This window comes from Cervus canadensis, chromosome 10, assembly GCF_019320065.1.
Source record: "Cervus canadensis isolate Bull #8, Minnesota chromosome 10, ASM1932006v1, whole genome shotgun sequence".
NCBI lineage: Eukaryota > Metazoa > Chordata > Mammalia > Artiodactyla > Cervidae > Cervus > Cervus canadensis.
Genome location: NC_057395.1, coordinates 40,891,105 through 40,913,153, shown reverse-complemented (window position 1 = coordinate 40,913,153; position 22,049 = coordinate 40,891,105). Strand labels below are relative to the sequence as shown.

The 22,049-nt window shown below is 45.7% G+C and overlaps 2 long non-coding RNA genes across 6 annotated transcripts; one reads left to right on the top strand and one right to left on the bottom strand.

Annotated features, from left to right (window-relative positions):
• The first annotated feature begins 12 nt into the window (after window positions 1-12).
• Window positions 13-14,622, top strand: LOC122448853. 5 transcript variants are annotated; one of them, XR_006271792.1, is made up of 6 exons: window positions 13-418; window positions 1,513-1,650; window positions 2,334-2,424; window positions 5,980-6,089; window positions 13,089-13,199; window positions 13,868-14,134. It is a non-coding gene; the product is annotated as an uncharacterized LOC122448853 (long non-coding RNA). The 5 variants fall into 5 exon arrangements; XR_006271791.1 differs by lacking the exon at window positions 13,089-13,199 and adding an exon at window positions 14,220-14,622 and having other exon boundaries at window positions 17-418; window positions 13,868-13,935; XR_006271790.1 differs by lacking the exons at window positions 13,089-13,199; window positions 13,868-14,134 and adding an exon at window positions 6,829-7,585 and having other exon boundaries at window positions 20-418.
• A 2,500-nt stretch (window positions 14,623-17,122) lies between these two features.
• LOC122448855 lies at window positions 17,123-18,510 on the bottom strand. Its single transcript, XR_006271793.1, has 4 exons — window positions 18,420-18,510; window positions 17,863-18,073; window positions 17,675-17,782; window positions 17,123-17,447 (listed from the first exon to the last, which is right to left on the bottom strand). It is a non-coding gene; the product is annotated as an uncharacterized LOC122448855 (long non-coding RNA).
• Window positions 18,511-22,049: the final 3,539 nt, after the last annotated feature.

Genomic DNA, 22,049 nt, shown 5'->3' with positions numbered 1-22,049 from the left:
GTACCGCCCACCCTGCGCCCCGGGACGCACAGCCTCTGCGCTCACCCCGGCACCCGGCGCCCCGGCGGCAGGGCGGAGAGCTGCCGCAGAAAGTTGATCTAACCCGGCGCGAACCCCGCTGGCCTGGCTCCCGACTCGCCTAGGCGCCGCCGCAGCGCTTTGCTCGCTCCCCCGGGGAGGGCCAGGCTGTTGTTACCGGAGACAAGGCCCAGCGTCCCCTTTCGATCTGCTCATCCCCCCAGCAGCATGAACGCGTGCACCTCCCTGCACGGGACGAGCCCCACCACCCCGCCGCGGACCCCGATCCGCCGCGCGGGCTGGGAGCCCTAGTCCCGGAGGCCCGAGTAGGGCGCGGCGCTTTGTCCCGGGTTTGAACGCGCCCGCTGCCTGCCGCGCGGTGTTGTGCTGTTTTCGCTGGGTAGGAGGCCGCCTGGGCTTGTTTCTGCGGGAGCGGCCCGGCCCCCGGCCCGCGGGAGTGCGAGGATGTGGTTTGGCTCCGCGCTGGGAGACCTTTCTCACCCCTGGTGGGGGCGACGCGCACAAGCAGAGAGGCGAGGGGGTGCGGGCGGGTTCACCGCCCCGAACCAGCAGTGGTCTGGCGAGTCCCTGGTGAGGGGAAGTTCTCAACACTTCCCCGCTGGAGAGAAATACCTAAAGGTTACAAACTAGCTGGTGTCTCGAAAAAACAAAACAAAACAAAAAAACCAAAAGAACAACTCAGAGACACCCGTTTTGGACAGAGCAGTAAAAGAAAAAGGAAACCAACGGACAGACACCTTGTATTTTGTTTCCGTCCTGCCCCAGACCAGTAGCCCAAGAGGAGGCCTGCATTTTATTGGTGGTGGTACTTGTGAAATCCTGCCTTCTAAAAATCCCCAAATTTATCCTTTGTATTCAACTAGGCTCCCAGGAAGACAGAACCCACTGTGCTCGTCTTCTGTTCTAAGTCAACCATTCCATGAATAATTGAGCACCTGCTTTTGTGCCAGGCAGTGCTGTAATGGGATGAGCTAGAGACAAAAAGACCAAAAGATCTTTGTTATTGATTCCAAACAAAGATCTCCCTGCCCTTGGTGGAACTGACCTACTCGGCCGGGGGTGGGGTGGGTGCAGGGGCAGAGGGTGATCCATGAACATCAGTCAGTTAATTATCTGGGCTGTAGAGGAGGTCAGCAGTGGGAACTGGAGACAAAGTAAGCAGGCTGGGGAGTCCTTATGCCTGGGGTGCTCTGAGGAAGCCGGCCTGAGCAGGTGGGATTCGGACAGGTGAGGAAAGGAATTACCTGGAGAGAGGACTATGGGCAGAGGCTCTGAGCTGCTGGGTAGAAATCACGATCTACGTGGAGGGTAATGTGGTCTGGCTACATTGCTGAAAAATGGGTCTGATGTTGTACGGGAGAGTCAATTGCAAGGGGCAAAGGTGGAAACAAGTTAGGAGACTTGAAATGATCTCAGATTGAGGGAAAGGTGGCCAGAGCAGAGGTGAAGTATGGATTCTTACTGGTTTTGCAGGTAAAAGTGGCAGGAATTCCTCTGCGGTTGGATACACTGGAGAAGGGAGAAGCAGACAGAGGCAGTCCTGGCCCCACATCTCTCCCCCTTCCCTCCCTTCCTCCACCAGGAATGATTGTGTTTTGTAGACAGCCCCAGGTAAATACCAAACAGGTATGGCCTCTGCTCCTTCCTTCCTGTTCTTTTCCTTTTCTTCCTTTCTAGCACCCTCTTGAAAACTTTGTTCATCTTGTGGACACAGGCTCAATGTATCCCAGAACTTGGGACCCATTAGGCCCTATTCCCCCCAGGGAAACATTCTACTGTAGAGATGGATTTGGGGGTTACTCAACCAAACTGTTTACTGAGTAGCAACTGTGTATGTGCCAAGCACTGTTGTAGGCTTTGGGGCTACAGCAGGGAACCAAACAGACAAAACACTGTATTCTCCTGGAACCCTCAGTCTCATGGGGAGAGAGTCAATAAGCCGGACAAACAAGGAAAATATGTGACATGGTTGATGAAACGTGCCATGGAGGAAAAATGAACCTGGGGAGGGAGAGAGAGGGTGCCAGCGAGGCTGTGATTTGAGATAGGTGGTCAGAGAAAACTCCAGGGGGGAAGAAAAAAAAAGAAAACCTTTTTAAAATAAGGAACCTTGGACCCTCTCAGGGACATATTCACACTTGGCAGGTTTGGGTTTCCCCGACCCGGGTCCCTGGAGGCTGCAGCGTGCACTCCAGTCAGCCGCAGAGATCACAAGTGCTCCGGGGGCTCTGCTGTCAGCTGAGGACCAGCCAGCCAAGAAAACGACATTTCTAATGAAGTTATTTCCCTTCCAGAGTAAACCAAGCAGCCCTGGTCTGGAAGCATTGCCCAGAGCTGGCAACTTGGCAGTTTGTTTCTTTCCTCTGTCGAGCAGGGCAAATAGAGGTGAGTGTCCTGTGCACAGAAAAGGACTTGAAAAAAGTCGTTTGGTATTCCAGGATCTGAGCTGTACAATCATCACAATGATAATGATGGCTTCTCTTTATTTATGCATCTGCAATGTTAAAGGGTAACGTTACCTTGCTCAATCCCCATAGCCACCCTGAAATTATTTGAGGCTTTCTTTGTGACCTAGTATATGATCTATTTTGAAAAAAATTCCATATTTATCAGAAAAGCCTTATTAAATGCCCCCCCATAATCAAGTTCATACTTAGCATATAGTAGTTGTTCAAAACTGTTTATTCCTGAACTCAAACACCAACTGATTAAATGTGAATTCATCTTTTGCATTTATTCTAATCATTTGTGTCATTTACTTTCATAATTTTCTTTGCCAGTCTTCTAATGTATTTCCTGCTTTCTCCCCTATCCCATTCCTGAATAAATGAACATCTTCCATTTCAACTGGAGTTCTGACATTTTTCCTTGCATTTTCTACCTCTTGTATTCTAACATTGTCATGCTGTTACCTAGTACATAAATATTTATGGGTACTATGCTTTTACAATGGATGGCAGTTATCAGTATAATAAGCCTCCTTTGCCCCATTAAATGTGTTTGTCCTGATTTATTCTGAAATTCATACCATGACCCCCACTTTCTTTGTGTTTATGTTCAATACATTTTTTAGTCTATCTTCTATTTTAAATCTTTTTGCATATAATTGAATTTTCTTTTTAAACCCAACCGATAAATTTGTTTCAATTTTTGCCATCTTGTTTTATGATGTGGGGATTTTATAATCCCCTGCCCCTTCCTGAGTTCTGTGCTTTTTTTGGTAAAACTGACTGTACTTTCTGTCCTCATATTTTCTTTGGGCATTTGAAAAGTATAGTTCTTGTTTTGGCCAGAGTGGTTCATTCCATCCTGTATTCAGTTATGATTCTGTACAGGGTAGCAGACACTGTTCTAGGCACTCTGGTTATTTGATGAATATATGAAGGGCTTCCCAGGTGGTGCTAGTGGAAAAGAACCCACTTGCCAATGCAGGAGACATTAGAGATGTGTTTGATCCCTGTGTTGGGAAGATTCCCCTGGAGAAGGAAATGGCAACCCACTCCAGTATCCTTGCCTGGGAAATCCCACGGACAGAGGAGCCTGGCAGGCTGCAGTCCATGGGGTGGTACAGAGTCGGACACAAATGAAGTAACTTAGCACGCAGGAAGCCAAGAAGAATCTGTACAAACCTGATGAAAAGAACCCTTATCCTCTGTTTGCTTCCTCATAATTTCAGTTACTTTTCCACAATCACTCTTTGTTCAATGAAGTATATAAGCACTTAGGCTTAATCACTTTGGTGGTTGTCCTGCAAAGGCTGCTATGCATGTGTAAAAATAGAATTTGTATGCTTTACTTCTGTCAATCTGTTTTATGGCCGCTTAAGTCTTGGGCCCAGCCAGAGACTCTAAGAGAACAGAGGGAAAGTTTGCTTCCCTACACTGTGAAGGTAGAATCACCAGGGCACGCTTATTTATATGTCTCTCCTGGGTTATGTTTGGGTGCAATTTAGATTTATTTATTTATAATTGGCCACATTCTGCATGGGATGTGGAATCTCAGTTCCCTGGCCAGGGATTGAGTCTCAACCACTGGATTGCCCAGGAAGTCCCTGGATGCAATTTAGATTATATTTTAGTTGAGTTTAGTCATGGGTAAATTTATTAAATCTGGTGGGTGCCTTAAAAGTAGCAGATATTTGTTGACGTTAACTGGAAAAAAGTGTCTCTTTTGAGACAGTTGAGTTACAATGAAACGCTCAGGGTGGCATTTTAGAAATTGTATGTGGATGTGCTTGCCAGTGTGTGTTTATACCCCATACCTCATCCAGTAGTTATCGTGAAAGTCCTCAGGGCATGTTGAAGAATCCCCCCAGCTGCTTAGGTTTTGGGGGGAGCCCTTCAGTGAATAGTGGTGCCGTTTACTGAGATGGGAGCAGTTTTGGAGGGATGAGAGGTAAAGACTCCTAGCCGTCTTTGGTTTATTTGAGAACTGCCTGCCCTGACTCGGCCCATGAGCACTGCGGGATTTACCGTGCCGTCCTATTCCCTGCTCACCTGCCAGGCCCCTCATTCTTCCCAGTCTTTGTTTATGGGCGCTGGACTTTAGAACAGAAGCTTTTACATCACTGAATTATTATTTTTCTTCTGTGTGACTCATCTGTTGGGAATTAATTGTATATCTGTATTCGGCCTAATGTGAGGCTGAAAGGGCTTTGTCAGTCACCACTGCCAGGACGTTTCCAATCAGTTTTACTCCACACATGTTAATTTCTCTCCTATAAGTAAACCCCATTTTCTCTTGGCTTCCGTGCCAGCTGCATGTTCTCTGGATCTACTCCTCCTCCTTCTCCTTCTCATTCTCTGCCTCCTCCTGCATGACCAGACTCCAGCGAGTGCCCCCTACTTTTGCTTGCCCCCCACCCAGCACCATACCCATTCACACTCTCTGGGTAATTAAACACTTTATCTTTACCACTGATCACAGATCTATAACCCCAAATCTAACCTCTCATGTACTTGATAACTCTCTTACATCTTCTACTCCTGGGAGGTAACAGCTACTCAGTATTTACATACAAAGTTAGAGCTCCTAATTTGCTCCCCTAAAATTCTCCCCAAACTTCCCTATCTCTGCCTTATCCTTAATTTCTTGCTTTTTCTCACCTTTTTTCTTCCAGTTTTATTGAGATATAATTGGCATAGAGCACTGTATACATTTAAAGTGTACAGTATACAGATGACTTACATACATCATGAATGATCACCACAGTTTATGAATGTCCATCATCTCTGATAGATATGAGGGGACTTCCCTGGTGGTCCAGTGGTTAAGACCTGTGCTTCCAATGCATGGGGGCATAAGTTCAATCTCTGGTTGGGAAACTAAGATCCTGCAGGCCACACAGCCAAAAAAAAAGAGTAAAAATTAAAAAAATCCACCCATGGTGGAGGGAAATAATTTTTTTTAAAAGCCAAAACCTAAAAAAATAAAATAAAATAAAAAGCCAAAACCTCTTATAAATACGAAATTAAAGAAATAGAAATATTTTCCTTGTGATGGGAACTCTTGGGATTTACTCTTAACAACTTTTACATATAACATGCAGCAGTGTTAATTACATTTATCATGTTGCACATTATATCCCTAGTGTTTATTTATCTTATAACCAGAAGTTTGTACCGCCTGATTATTTTCATCCAATTTCCCTCCTCCTCCTGCCCTCGGCCTCTGGTCTCTTTTTCTCTATGAGTTTGTTTTTGAAATGTAATTGACCCACAGCACTATGTTAGTTTCTGTTGCCCAACATAGTGATTCAGTATTTCTGTATATTTCAAACTGATGCCCTCAAAATGTCTGCTTACAGTCTGAAACCCTACGAAGACAAGACTCTTGCTTTTTCTTTAGTTCTGACTACAGACACATCAGTGACACCTTCCTGCTTTCCCCACAGCATGTAACCTGAATCTGTCCCCTTCTCTCTGTCTCCCTTCTCACCAGCCTGGGGCCGAGCCACCACTCCTCAAGCCAAGGAGGCGTCTCCCTGAAACACTGCATCCAGCCTGGCCCTCCGAGGATCTTTGCACACGCAGCAGGCAGAAGGACAGACAGTAAGTCAACACTGAGGTCAAAAACTTTCCAAGATGTGAACGTGCCCCTGTATGCCAGCTATTGCACTGTACTATTAGGCTTTTCAAGGTACTGTAAGATTTTAAATGTTTTATTTTTTGTCTTTTTATGTATCATTCATGTGAAAAGTATTATAAACCTATTACAGTATGGTGCTTAATAGCTGATTTGGTACCTAGACTAACTTTGTCAGACTCATGAATATACTTTCAAAACAACTGATTCATGTGTAGGAGACTTGCTACACTATAGTCTAAACGGAAGTCAGGTCACATTGCTTTCCTGCTCACCATCTGGCTTCTCATAGTGCTTCTGGAAATTCAAAGTCCTTCTCGAGGCCAACAGGGTACTCACACCCTGGCCCCGTGCCCCACCTTGAGGCCCACCCCCTGCCGCTCCCCATGGTCCCCCATCTCCCCACTCCCTGCCCCTGGACTCTGGTCTTCTCTTTGTTGGACACACTGGACTTTTTCCAGCTTCAGAGCCTTTGCAGGAGCTGTTTTCTCTCTGTGGTCCTTTGCATGTTTGCACCTCAGGCACAGAGCGCACTTTTGAAGACTGTATAGACCCAAGGATTTTTTTTTATTATGTCCTCATAGTTCAGTGACAGTTTGGTGAGTTATAAAGTTCTAGGTTCAGAGTTATATTTATTCAAAAAAATCAAATTCCCTGTACGCTGTGGAGAAGCCTGAGGTCAACTGCACTCTTGCTTCATTGTAGGTGGTCGGCTTCCGTCATCTGAAAGCTGGGAAATAGCAGTTCTATATTCAGTGTATTTGAATTCCACTGCGATGAGGTTTGAGAATTTTTCTTCATCCACAGTTAGGTGCCTTCTCCAACTGTAGACTCTCATCTGTTTTCATTCTGGGGAACTTAAAGACATGCCTTCAGGCCCTTCCCCGTCTCCTTCTGGATCTGCACATCAACTTCCATCCTCCGAGCCTGCGAACTTCTCCATCTTCCATCTCCAGTCTCCTCGGAGAGGTCCTGGGTCACATCTTCCTGCTCATTGGTTCTTTGTATCTTTTTTTTTTTTTTGCTGCACCATGCAGTTTGTGGGATGTTAGTTCCCTGACCAGATCGAACCTAGACCCTCAGCGATAGAAGCACAGAATAACTGTCTCATCTGTTAGAAGTGGAAGACACAGACATACACATTTTCAAGACAAAGGATCATATGTCAAAGTGACAGCTTGATATTTTACATAAAGTTCACTGGACACACAGTTCTGGTAAGCACCTGCAAAGCAAGCAGTAAGTCTCCATGACTCTCCAGAGCCAGGAAAACACACTGTTCTTTTAAGAAATTGCATTGCTGGCATCAGAAGAAAGAAAAAAATTGATCTTCATGGTTGGGCAGGCCTTCTTATCTTTGAGGCACTCAAGGTTTGTGTGTAATTCAAAGGCACACGGCACATTGGGGAGGAAGGAGGTCCAGACAAATGCAGAGAGAGAATTTTATGTTGAATTTTTCTTGTCCTGCCTTAAAATATAAATTTTATTTCATCACTAGCAAGACAGAGTTTTTTATGTGTCATTATGTATTCACGGGGTACATGTGCTAAGTTGCTGGGGCATACTAGGTGGCGCCAGTGGTAAAGAATCCGCCTGCCAATGCAGGAGACGTAAGAGACGAGGGTTCGATTCCTGGGTTGGAAAGATACCCTGGAGGAGGAAATGGCAACCCATTCCAGTATTCTTGCCTGGAGAATCCCACGGACAGAGGAGCCTGGCAGGGCTACAATCCATGGACGTGTAGCAGAGTCGGACATGACGGAAGCGACTTAGCACATGTATTCATGGGAGTGACAACCATGCCTTTTCCTTATTCTGTAGCCTGGAAGCAAGTCACAGAAGTAGAGGCTTGTAGGACAGACTTCAGGGTGGGGAGCATGAGGCCCTTTGCCACCTTGTGGGACTTGGCCTACTGCTGAGGGGGGAAGGGCCTGTGAGCCGTCGGGGAACATCTGTGGTCACACCCATTACTGGCTTCCACTGGAAACATCCCTGCTCTGGGTTTCATTTGGAAGCTCCTAGAAGCAGCAGCACTGGGCAACAACCCCTTGCCCTAAGCTCTGTCCGCTCCTCCCTGGGGTCCACAGGAAGGGATGCCTAAGGGGCTCAGGTCCTGGAGCCTCTTTCCAGGGCCCCTCACTGCGGCGGGCATTGGGGCTGCCCTGCTGTGCTCTGGAAAAGGCAATGGCACCCCACTCCAGTACTCTTGCCTGGAAAATCCCATGGACAGAGGAGCCTGGTAGGCTGCAGTCCATGGGGTCACTAAGAGTCGGACACGACTGAGCGACTTCACTTTCACTTTTCCCTTTCATGCATTGGAGAAGGAAATGGCAACCCACTCCAGTGTTCTTGCCTGGAGAATCCCAGGGACGGGGGAGCCTGGTGGGCTGCTGTCTATGGGGTCGCACAGAGTCGGACACGACTGAAGTGACTTAGCAGCAGCAGCAGCGCTCTAACACTGCATTCGCATCAGGGCCCACGGCGCTGTTGCAGGGCAGTCAGGGGAGACACAAGGGTAGAATCAGAAGCTTTTTTCTAATTAAAAGTGGGAATTGATCACCTAACCCACTCCCCAGTTCTCTAATGATGTGAGTGAAAAGCTGGATTCCACTAAATACCATCACATGCCCTGTGGCTTGACTGGTCTCCGCTGAGGTTTCCTTCAAGGGCGAGACCCTGCGGCTCCTGGTCTGGGGTCTCATCCACTCCTCCCCTCCCCCATCAGTGCTTTGTTAGATACTGGTTAAGGCCAGCAAGTCTCAACCTTGGTTGTGCATTATACCTGGAGAGTTTGATAAAACCCTGAGGCTCAGGTCACAGCCCTGACCTATTAGAGTCTCTGGGGTGGGGTGCCTGCATCAGCAGCTTTATAGCTCTCAGGTGATGCTAATATGTAGCCAAAGTCCTAGAAAAGTCTGGAAGCTGCAGCCTGTGAATCAGTCCTTAGCCTTGCTGTTCTTTGGGATCACCTGGGAAGCTTTTAAGACACACTAAGGCTCGGGCCTCAGCACCCAAGGTTCTGAGGGAGTTGGTCTGAACGTGGTTGGGATTTTCCAAAACTTCCCAGGTGCTGGCATTCTGCAGCCAAGGGTGGGAAGTGCTGGGCCTAAGTCCAAGTAGCAAGGTGCTCATGGGGAACTGGCTTGTCTTTCTGCTCTTCTTGGCAAGAAAAGGGGCATGTGCCCAGTTTAAGTGTGATTCATAATGAGTGTGGCCAGAACAGAAAGGTCTGTGTTGCTTTTGTTCAGCAAGTTGAAATGATCAAGAATAGGTCAGGTTCAAGAATGTACTTGTGTGTTAGTCGCTCAGTCGTGTCTGTGACCCCATGAGCTGTAGCCGGCCAGGCTCCTCTGTCCATGGAATTGTCCAGGCAAGAATACTGGAGTGCATTGCATGCCCTTCTTCAGGGGATCTTCCCAATCCAGGGATTGAACCCCAGTATCCTGCATTGCAGGCAAATTCTTTACCATCTGAGCTAACAGGGAAGATTCAAGGATAGACCAGATTCCCTGCTGAGATCAGAAAACCTTAGGAGAGTTTTCCAAAGGAGACACTGGAATTTCCCGGTGCTAGCATGTTTGGCGTGCGTTTTTATTTTATAAGGGGGTATTAAGAGACCATTCCTCATCTCCTCCACTGGGTAGTCAGCTTGAGGAGCCATCTCCAAATGGGGAGTGAGGCCGTTATCCACTGGGGTTGCTGAGGGACACAGGATAGAGGCAAAAGGGTAGACCTGCTCAGCTGAAAGGAGAGAGAGGGAACCACCAGGCCCAGGGTACAGAGCTGCGCCTTGCAAGCTGTGTTGAACAACAGACAAAAGACCCAGCAGATTCGGGAGAGGAGAAGGGAGGTCGTGTAAAGCAGGGGTCCCCAGCCTCTGAGATCTAAAGCCTGATGATCTGAGGCGGAGCTGATGTATAATAATAGAAATAAAGTACACAATAAATGTTATGCACTTAAATCATCCTGAAACCATCCCTTCGCCTCCTGGTCCGTGGAAAAATTGTCTTCCATGAAACCGATCCCTGGTGCCCAAAACATTGGGGTTGACTGGAAAGACAAACGTGTGATGGCTTCAGTGACACGGTCATTGTCACCTGCAGGTTTATTTTCACAGGTGCGTCCAGCTCTGAAACCATAAGTCAGTTTTCTAGACTTTGTTTAGAGGTTGATTCTGAAGACTGAACACAAACCACATTAACATAGTTATAACCGGTGCTCATTCTGCAGACTCACCACAAACTAAGATTAATTTTCCTTCTCTGCAAATCCAACATCACTCTTCCCAGGACATTTAAAGAGAAATGTTTCCAGCATCAAAGCCAAATGAATTATCTTCTTATTCCCTCTCAATTCCTCAAAATCATGATCATGCTGTATGTCGACTCACTTCCTGTTGGAAACCTTATTTTTTCTTAAATGTCCCTTTTCTCTGGAGGTTTGTTATTGCCTTTTCCTTCATCTTCCCTCCCTTCCTGTCCTCCTTCCTTTTATAACTTTTAAAAATCATTTCTGTTATCAACAGAGGACATTTACCATCCCAGACCTTCAGAAATATTCAGACTTTCAATTCCACACACTGCTGCAGGAAATTCACTTTCTCTCTGAAAACATGCTTCCGGAGACCTGGACATGAGGGTTTAACACGTAGTGTCCCCCACTGGTCCCTATGAGGGTGGGCGGGCATGCTGGTGTTGTGGGGAGTCACATCTGCCGGGCTGTCTTTTTGCTGGTCTCCGAACACAGGGCTCACATGGCAGATGCTCGCTGGGGGCGGTGTTGCTCTCAGGCTAGCAGCCCCCGAGGGTGGACCTTCGGTGCTCGGCACAGGCAGAAGTGGGCCGTGGTTCACCCCAGGCCCCCACACGCTCTGGGTCCCTGCTCACCTTCCAGATGTCCAGAGGCTAGGGCTGTGACCCTCCCATCCCCTAGTGAAGTCTTACTCTCCCAGGCCGGCTCCAGCCTCAGCATCTGCTTCTTCCTCGGAGCTGATGTCTCCTGTGGAGTGCTCTCCCTCTCCCTTCTTCCTGCTGCTGGCTGGGCCCTCAGCCTGCCCACTGCCTATGAATGAATGGGAGCAGGACTCGCAGAAGCGTGGGTCTCTCTTATGCACCCCAGTCCCATTAGACAGCCCCCACCCCATGCCCCCAGATTAAGCTTCATCCCACAAGCCCAGGGTCAAGCCCACACCTGCAGAATGGCAGCGGGGTCTAGTCCCACCTTGGGGGCTTCCATGGGGGGGTGTGTGTCCAAGTGCTGGTCAGGGGCCGTGTGGTGATGGCTCTCCCACAGAAATACTGCTGCAGAGGTGGCCAGCTTCGCAAGGCCTATGGGTCCCACCTGGAAAGGGATGCTGAGGTCCCATCAGAGAGACCTGGTGAGCTGATAAACTTGGTTCTATTTCAGTGTTGCTCTCTGAAGCATCACAGGACTAGCTTCCCGGAGCTGCCATAGCAAAGTACCACTAACCTGGTGGCTGCAGGCAATAGACATATATATCCCCTCACAGTTCTGGAGGCCGGAGGTCTGAAATAAATCAGGGTTGGCTCCTTCTTGCGGGGGCCAGGGGGAATCTGTCCAGTGCGTTTCCCTGAGTTTCTTGGTGGCTGTGGGCAGTCCTTGACTTGTGGCAGAGTAACTCCAGCCTCTGCCTCCATGGTCACGGGGCCTTCTCCTTGTATGTCTGTATCCAAATTGTCCTTTTATAAGGACACTAGTCACTGGAGTAGGGCCCCCCTCAACTCCAGTGTGATCTCATCCTTACTTGATTATATCTGCAAAGGCTATTTCCAAGTAGGGTCACATTTGCAGGTTGTAGGGTGTAGGATTTGAACATATTTGTGTGTGTATGTATGTGTGAGAGAGATACAGTTCAATCCATAACAATTATCAAAGTAACTTAAAAGATAATTAAAGTCATAAAATGTGACAAATCTTGTTATTCTTTGAACAATAGTATTGTGAAACTTGCCTAGCTTTACTAATAGCCCTAGCCTTTTCAAATACATAAAGATTGGCTTATAAATACTTAGATTAATGAAAAATGGAAAAATACATGCTCTCACCTCTATTAAACCCCTAGTTCATGCACACAAATGGAAAAAGAATGATAAACACAAATAGTCCTCTACCATCAATGGCAAAACAAATACATAGTATGTTCATACAAGTATACAAATGATTGGTGCATTGCAGAGGAAGGAACACTTCCAAACTCATTCTACAAGACCAGCATCACCCTGATACCAAAACCAGACCAGTATCACTTATGAACACAGATGAAAAAGTCCTCCACAAATTATTAGCAAACTGAATCCAACAATACATTAAAAGGATCATACACTGTAATCAAGTAGGATTTATTCCAAGGATGCAAGGATATTTCAACATCTGCAAATCAATGTGATATGCCACATTAACAAATTGAAGAATAAAACCATGTGACCATCTCGATAGATGCAGAAAAAGCTTTTGACAAAATTCAGCATCCATTTATGATAAAAATCAGTGTATCTCTTTTAAAAAGGTAACCAAAGTTTGTTTCTTGTTTATTTTAAGGTTAAAATAATGTTTGAGATTAACTTCTTTCATAATTCTTTCTTTTTGTCAAATCCCTCCAAATAGAAATTAACAATTAATCACGTCTCAATTTTTCACTCTTTCCTGCATGTATTACACTTAGAGTGAGAAGCACCACAGAACTTTTAATTCCACATTGAGCTTTTTTTTTTTTTCACAGTCCCTGTGAATTTACAAATTCTCAGATCCTCAAAATGCACTTGGATGGTAGATGCTCTAAAGATGGTAACCAGCTTTACCATCTCACTGGTTCCTGTTATTGAGTTAACAATTCTTAGACCTATACTTGTTTTCTTTTACTTTTACATAAAATATACCAAAAACCTTTTTGATTGTGTGCTTTAACATACTTCTGGACTTTTTCTCTATCCTTGTTTTTGTGGTAGAATGGAAGACGTTACGTGTCAAAGCTCAGATGCTGTGCTTTCCTGTGACAGGCCTAATAGGTCCCCAGAGGAGGTGACTAACCAGATCCCCTCACTGCTCTGCTTTTACACGTAGGTGGAATCACATAAAATGCCAGAATTAAACACCGCTTTTGTTTTCATCTTGCACTTTTTTTGCAAATGATAGTCTATGATCGCTTTAAAAAATAGCTATTGTAGAAGAGGAAGAGAGGAGATGAAAGTTGGTGTGAAATCATTGAATTGCTTTCTGGGGGCAGTATTTTTTTTTCTTTAACTTTTTATTTTATATTGGAGTATAGCCAATTAACAATACTGTGATAATTTCAAGTGGACAGCAAATGGACTCAGCCATACATATACATGCATCCACTCTCCCCCAAGCTCCCCTCCCATCCAGGCTGCCCCATAACATTGAGCAGAGTTTCCTGTGCAGTAGGTCCTCATTGGTTATCCATTTTAAATATAGCCATGTGCACATGTCCATCCCAAACTCCCTAACTGTCCCTTTCCCCCATTCTTCTGGCGGGCGATATTTCGAATGGCCTGAGCAACTGTGAAAGAGACCTCTAAAACCAGCTCCCAGTTGTTTTATGTTTAGATTGGGGTACTAACTTGGAAAAGGAGTGGGGGGACAGGAGAGCCCTAGGGAAGGAAAATTCAGGGGTGGTCTGGGCTAAACGTCCAGAATTCAGCCTGCAGAGAGCTGTGATTGAATTACTCGTGAGCTGCCTGAGGACGGGTTCTCCTCTCACTCACAGCAAGATGGCTGCGCCTGGATGACCGCAGGACACCACCAATGCCAGCATGACAGTCGGCGCTCCCCTGGGTGAGGAAATTACACAGCCACCCATGCCCTGGGGGCTGAATCATCTGCTCCTCCACTTCTTGGCTATGTTTGCTTCTGGCTTCAAACTCCGCCGCCATCCAGCTGTGTCTCAAATATCCTTTCAGAAATGACAGCCTAAATGTCCTCCTGGGGGGACCTGTCCCCACACTTATTACAAAAAATTGCTGTTGCATAAAAACCACTCCTCTCTTTGTTCTATTTTCTGCCTCCTCCTGCTAAATGCAATGACTTTCTTGGTTGAGCTATTTTTTTTCTCCCCATAGGAAATCTCTCATCTTGCAAATGAAGCAAAATCTTATGGAACTTTAGAAGGAAAAAATGTAGAATCAGTCCTGGATTGATTATGGAAAGAAGACAGGTCTGTTTCTCAGTACCACACAGGAATTTCCAGTATTAGCAATATTGCTGGCAGCATATCCACGTGGGTCCATGTTTAAAGAGTTGGGTGAATGTGAAGATTCACCCTGAGTTAGATCTCGGCACCTTCAATGAAGTGCTCCACAGTTATTCCTTTATCCAATGAAAACGGACTTATTAGAACTGAAAGATGACTATCTTGCCGTCCAAATTCAGCAATCAGTTCAGTTCAGTTCACTTCAGTCACTCAGTCACATCTGACTCTTTGCAACACCATGGACTGCAGCACGCCAGGCCTCCCTATCCATCACCAACTCCTGAAGTGTACCCAAACTCACATCCATTGAGTCAGTGATGCCCTCCAACCATCTCATTATCTGTCATCCTCTTCTCCTGCCTTCACTCTTTCCCAGCATCAGGGTCTTTTCAAATGAGTCAGTTCTTCGCATCAGGTGGTCAAAGTATGGGAGTTTTCGGCTTCAGCATCAGTCCTTCCAATGAATATTCAGGACTAATTTCCTTTAGGGTGGACTGGTTGGATCTCCTTGCAGTCCAAGGGACTCTCAAGAGTCTTCTCCAGCACCACAGTTCAAAAGCATCAATTCTTCAGCACTCAGCTTTCTTTATAGTCCAACTCTCACATCCATACATGACTATTGGGAAAACCAATCCATCCCCAATCTCAAGTGTATTGCTCCCCTTGACCTATTCAGATCCCCACTTGGTACTTCCTGTAATATTCTCAGATGCCAACAATGCAGAGTGACTTTCTAGAAGAGTATGTGTGTAAATGGTCACCTGTCCCCTGGAGAGCAGAGTGACATTTACCGTCAGAGTTTCTCAAACTCGGATGTTCATATCCATTACCCAGGACCTTGTTAAAATGCAGGTTCTGGGACTTCCCAGATGGTGCAAGGGCTAAGACTCTGTGCTCCCAATGCAGGGGGCTCTGGTCCAATTCCTGGTCAGGGAACTAGCACCCATGTGCCACAATTAAGAGTTTGCATGCTACAGCTAAAAGATCCCGTATGCTGCAACTAAAACTCAGTGAACCCAAATAAATAAATAAAAATTAAAAAAAATTTTTTTTAAATGCTGGATCTGATTCAGGAGGTCTGGGTGGGGTCTGAGATTCTGCTTTTCTAACATGCCCCCCGAGTGATGCTGCTGGTCCGAGCACCCTGTAAGCACCGCTTCCCTGAGGCAGCTCCTATTTCCGGCCAACCAACCTCAGGTTCCCTGGGCATCTTCTCAACACCAAGGAAGAAACTTTACCCTCCTTTTTTCTTTCCTCCCTGGCTGTGCTGTGCAGTATGCATGATCTAGTTCCCTAACCAGGGATAGAACTGATGGCCACTGCACTGGAAGCTCAGAGTCTTAACCACTGGACCCCCCCAGGAAACTTGACCATCTTTGTTGGCCCCTTAATACTCTACTGGCTGCACAGACACTCATCACACGTGGTTCTCCTCAGGCAAATTCAAATCGACAAAACAAGGTTGAAAAGGCTATTCTTGGTTGCCCAAGCCGCCTTTCGAGTGCTCAACAGCTACGTGCACCTCACGGCTACCATATCAGACAACAGAGGTGGAGGACAGCCACATTCCTGTGGGAAGTTCCAGCGGACAGTGCCGTTCTACAGGGTTCCCCAAGTGTCTCATTCTAGTCAAAGCTGCCTGCTGAAGGCCGACCCACACTTTGAGTAGCAAAGACCCACAACATTCCTGTGTGGTTCTGCACAATCAAATATCTCAAATGGTCTGATTATACCCCATGAGCTGTGGTTCTGAACCAGGGGCACAGGGAGAAACATCCAGGCAGCCCAAGACAGGTAAGCAGATCATCCAGCTCAGAATGTCAGCGGGGGAGGGGGTGGTTAATCGGAAACACACCGCAGGGGATTCTAATGTGGGGCCCAGCCACCGCTGCTTTAGGACTGAATTCAGTACCATGACCTGCACTGACACGCAGCCGGGAGGCCTTGGAAAGGTCTCTGGGCTTGTCACAACACACAGCTGCTCATGCCACCTGCACCCAGCACCGCCTAAGAGGGTGAGGGAGGCAAAACACCTAAGCTACCCCTCCAGTCAGCCCCTGGGCACACCTCTACCCTCACCCCGTATAAGGAACAAGCTTGCCCCACTCCGGCAGCCAGCAAGGAAACCTGCTGTTTGTTCTCAGTTCCCCCTGTGCAACAGGGGGCCCAGTAAAGCTTTGCCTAGGGAAAAAAAATACACGACTTTCCAGGGTGGAGGTGGGTCTCTGAAGAGCCAGTGGAAGATTGCTTGGTTTTGCCTACTCACAGCTTTTTTAATGTCTGCATTTTCAGGTGAAGTCTCTGAGACACATGACTGTGACTTGAACAACTATTATTACCTTAAAATTCTAATCAAGACTGGAAACCTGAGGCACCAGTCCTGTGAAGTCTTCATGCAAGACTTTTATAATGGTGCCAATTTTAAATACAGCTTTTATTTAAAACATTGCATTCTCCACTTCCAGTCCAGTGCGTGTAAAGTTCAATGTTAACTTCCTTTCTCTGTGTACACATTCCCTGTTCAAGTATCAAGAATGCCCAGTTATTTACGTAAGAAGAGGTGTTTTTGCAGACATTGAGGGTAAAACAGAATACCCTTCTGCCATTTCCTTGCTTCAAGTGTACCCAAATTAAAACCTGCCTCATTTACTGAAGTAGACATTTTTATGGTAACACATTTTCTGACGCTCATAGCCATCAGTATCCCTCTGAAGCTGCTCTGTGTATCTTCTGCCCTCTGAATGGCCCTCTCCATGGGGAATAGACACTGTCTGGGCCAAGCAGACCCATGAAAACCAGGCAAACAGTTACTGCTGAGCGATTTCATCTTTATGGGATCTGTGTCTCCAACTGCCCTTATGTCCAGACCTTGCTGGCTCCTCTGAATTATGCCTTTAGCAAGAAGAAGGATGCTATTATGGCCACCATGTCATTATCTAGAGCTCAAAAGTTGGGTTAGAATTGTTCCCTGTTTTTATTTCCTGTATCACAGAACCTGGGTCTCTTATTAACCCAGCCCTCCCCGCGTCGGTGCTTGCTGTGTGTTGGCATCACTGCTTCGGTAATGAGAATCCTTGAGGAACCCAGCTCTGCACACCTTTGGGGAAGGGGAAGGGAGAAGTCAGGTCAGGCTGTGACCAAGTGCCAGGTGGGACCGATCACGACAGTTGATGGATGTGAAGTTGGGGCGGGGGAAACAGAGGGACCTGGCAGCATTTGGGACTGGCCTCCGTTGCTTTCCGGACTGCTGACTCAATCAGGAACTCCCAGGAAAAGAGCGATACAGGATGCCACCTTCCCAGGGGGCGTGCAGGGAAAACTTACCGCTCACTCTGGAAGGCTGTCTTGTCCCAGGTTCACACAGGGAAACTGTGAAACTTTCCGTGCAGCCAGCCCACCTAGGTTAAAATACCACAGGGCCAGAACTCCTTCCTGAAACAAATACCAAAACAGAGTTTAAAATTCGGAATTGGATTCAACTCCTTTTGAGAGTCACAGGTACACCCTGTTACCTGGTCATCCAGGGCACACGAAGCACTGACGCCTCCAATGAAATTGATTTGCCTGATTGATAACAGATGAGTGAGTTTCTTGGCAGGGCTCTCTTTTTTTAATCTTCAAACATTTTGTTCTTCCTCCCAAGAAGTGCCCTTGGTTAACATCCAGGTGGCAGATTAAATTCTGCCTGGGAGGGTAAAAGACCTGCTTCTGTTACCAAGAGGTCTGGGAAAAAAATGAAGAAGTACCTTGAATACAATACCTTGCATTCAATTAACAGTAACAAGACACACACGGGCCTGAGTGGGCAACGCTGCCCCAGGAGCACACATCTTACTTGACTGGCTATGCTGCTGCTTCTCAGCGCAGGGAGAGATCTCATCATTTTTTTTTTTTTTCCTGGGGACCACCCCATACAGGCAGAGACCAAGCATAAAATGTTATATTTCTAGAAGGAAGACTCTGTCTTTTCTCCTTGTCCTCCCCCCCCACCAACTGTGCAGAGTAATATCTCAACCCACTTCCTGATTCTTGAGAGCAATTTTTAGTGGATACAAAAATGGGCTCTTACCATGTCATCTGGGAGCACAGTGTGTTCCCTGAGGTTCTCGTGGATAAGCCAGGAGCCCAAGACCAAGTTAAGGTCTGGCTGCAGGCAGCGCGACTCCTGGACCTGTCTCTCCTGGGAGTGGCAGTTGTTTCCAGGTGGAAACTGATCTCGGCAGCCTGGGGATGTGGTTTCTGAGCCCCAGGCAGGATCTCTAGCTGGGGTGTGTTTTGGTTTGTTTGTTTGTTTTTGGCTGTGCTACTTGCAGAATCTTCGTTCCCTGACCAGGGATTGAACCCCGGTCAGGGCAGTGAGAGTTAGCTGACTCTAGTGCCAGGCTCTTACTTCTTTCTTGGAGTCATGACATCTTTGTTGGATGGATTTACATCAATGGAACATGTTTAGATTAGAAACATAGCTAGATACAGTTGTAAGGTGCAACTCAGAGTTTGTGAGTTGAAATTTTCTCCTATTTTCATTGTTACTTTCTGTTGTTGGGATTTAGAACAAAATCTTTTTCACCTGGAATGAAAATGGTGGTGGCCTGCTCACATCTCTCCCAAGCTAATACTTCCCCAGAATCCTGGCTCTCCTGCATTTTCATCTTAAACCATTTGCTCTGATCTGCTTTAGTTTTAATTTGAAGGCTGTCTTTGACTGTGAGTAGATGCTTCCTGCCAGATAATAGAGAATGTGGTTTTGAAGAACTGATCATATTTCTTTTCCTACTTTCAGCCATTCGTAGAGCTCAGTAGAAGTAGAAAGAAAAAGGAATTTTGAAAGAATGAAAGGAATAATATATGTCTGTATTGTGTGTTTTTCTGTAAGCTGTACACCAGTGATATTGGTAGATGCTACTGTAGGAAAAATATGGCTTTATGGACAAAACACCCATACACCAGTGATTCTCAAAGTGTGACTCAGACTCAGCAGGGATAGTGGAAATATGAATTTTGGGGCCTATCTTTAGAACTACTGAACCAAAAACTCAGGGGCAGGGGCCCCAAATCTGTATTTTAACAAGTCTCCAGGTAAGTCTGATGCATAATTAAATTTGGAAAATGCTGATTTAGACCATAAGATGAGTAAATGCAGGTAAATATATTTTTTCATATATGAAGTTGACTAATACTGTATTTAACTTGTAAGCAACTGGAAGGAACAATTCAACCTGACGTGAAATGAATGACTAGATATTATGGAATTAATGTTTTACATATCTGAAATCACTGGACATAGATTCTCCTGATAGTAAAGCAGCAGGCATCTGGGTTCAAACCCAGATTGGTGGTTGGAGTAAAGATGCCTGACCAGAGCAGAGGGTTATTATCTAGTGTTTGAAGAATGAATCATCTTAATCATGGGTGAAACAGTTCACTTATGTGTCAAAAAGAAAGATATGAAACTGAGTGGATACATTTTTTTCTGCAAAAATTTTAAAATACTAGTTTTATCTTGAAAGCACTTTTTCACACATGTACAGCTCTTTTTAGCAATGACTTGTAGGCATGGCTCAGAAGTACCCAAAAAACAAACTGCCAGGATCCAGAAATTCCTTGTCACATTTCATTGGGAGCTTTGTATGCAGCTCTCTGGGATCAGTTATTGGATTAATTGTTCCAACAAACCTAAGATGTGATATCACCAAATCCAGCTTTTGACAGACAGGATAAGATGGATGTTGTGTTAAAAAGAAATGTAATTCACATATATTTGAATACACTTACGAAATAACTTCAGTTTATACCTTGAATGGCATAGATGCTGAAACTCAAATCTTACCTCTTCCCCCTCCTCCCACCCATTGCAAAAAGAAAGACAAAAAACCAGGATGAGTATTAACTATGATTATTCACTATATTTAAAACCTCTACAACTTGGCAAGAGTGTGTACTAAACTGTGGTTCAGTAAAAAGTTAATGGGACGCCTGGGTATACTTTACTAAGGAAATAAACATCCTGAGTGCAGCAGTAAGCTATCTGAAAGATTTTGGTGAGGTTTATTATCCTGCCTTGTGTTTTGAAATGAACCACAAAGTTCAATGTGAAATCAATCCTGAGACACGGCATAATTTATCTCATGCACATTGCTAATCTCTGCGTGTCCACAGGCTCAGTTCCTGACTTTTCTAACATGTCTGCAGTGCCTGAAACTCTAGATGATGATGCGATGGACCCACGGCATTTTATTTATTAGAGAAAACTTGGCTGAATCGACCAGATTCCTGCAGTTGGACTATAATACACAGCTGGATAATTGGAAAATTTTCAAATATCCATCAGGTTGTTTTCATACAGAGTTCTGGTGTCAGATAGATGGTGTGTGTGTCTGTGTGTGTGTGCATGCATGTGTGTGTGTGTGTTGAGCAGCCACTGCAGAAAATCAAAATAAATGAGACGTATTAATTAGTATAAGATGACACAAAATCCAAGAAGGCAATGTCCCATCTACTTCAAAATACTTAATCAAAATGGGTCAGAAGAATTGGATAATTATCTATTAATGGGATAACCATCCTGTTTTGAAAAGATGAAAATAAATCTTGGAGAGAGCAACATTACCATCTCTAATTTCCTATTTCTGTCCCCTCTGCCCCAAATCTGACTATCTTCATGAACAATTAGGTACAGCTCTAAGGCTACACTTAATTATATTTATTGCAGGTTGAATGTTATTCCTATTTTATATACTGCAACTCGAAACTGTCTGGACTTTACAATATTATTACCCTGTTCTCCCCCCTTTTTACATAAAGACATTTATGCTTTATTTTTTTAAACATGAGTGCTTAAAATAAGTTCACATTTGCTGTTTGAGATGCACAGAGTCTCAAACCCTAGCACGTACATTTAGGACTAAGCTACAAATGTCAGAAGCCACAGATTTAGGAAAACATAATAAGCAGCTCTCCAGGTCTTTTTGAAGGTAAATACAAACCATGTACCTATAAAAGTGCACTCTCCCTTCAAGGGTAGGACCAGCACTTTGCTTTGGGAAGTGGCAAAGCCATCTGGAAATTTCATGGCCTCTCAGTGTATGCAAGGTCACTTAAGGGCATGTGTGGGGACAGTGACTTTGGTAGGCCCTGGCCACGTTGGGAACACACTTTCTAGAAAGAGAGTGTATGGTGGTACCCCCTGGGGTCATCCAGGCTATTTAGGAAGAAGTACAAGCTTCAGGGTCCACGCCCCACCCCCCTCACCATTCAGGGCCACTGAGGTGTCCCCTTGTGCATGAAATCACAGCCTGGGAGTTTACAGAAATCAACACACCCCAGAAAACTGCTGAGAGGGTTTCTCTGGTGATACCGGCAGGTTTGGGACGCTGTAAGAAGGTTCTCCCCTCTAACTCATCCCAACTTCTCCCAAATAAATAAATCCCAGGACAGGGAAAACAGCTGCATCAGCAGTTGCGCATGGCTGGACAGACGGCCCAGTCAGAAGCATGTTCTCAGTCAGCAGTTTAAGATACAATGTGCATGGCTGAGACCTGGCAGAAAGGAGCCTGGGGCTCATTTCAGAAAGGAGCCCTGCCCAGTTCCTAGGTAAGCAATCATGGTGCATGAAACATGGAAACAACCTTGTCCCAGAATTTCCTCTCTGAGACATTTAGCCCGGAACTATGGTTTCTTAAGATTTCACAGCAAATGTGTT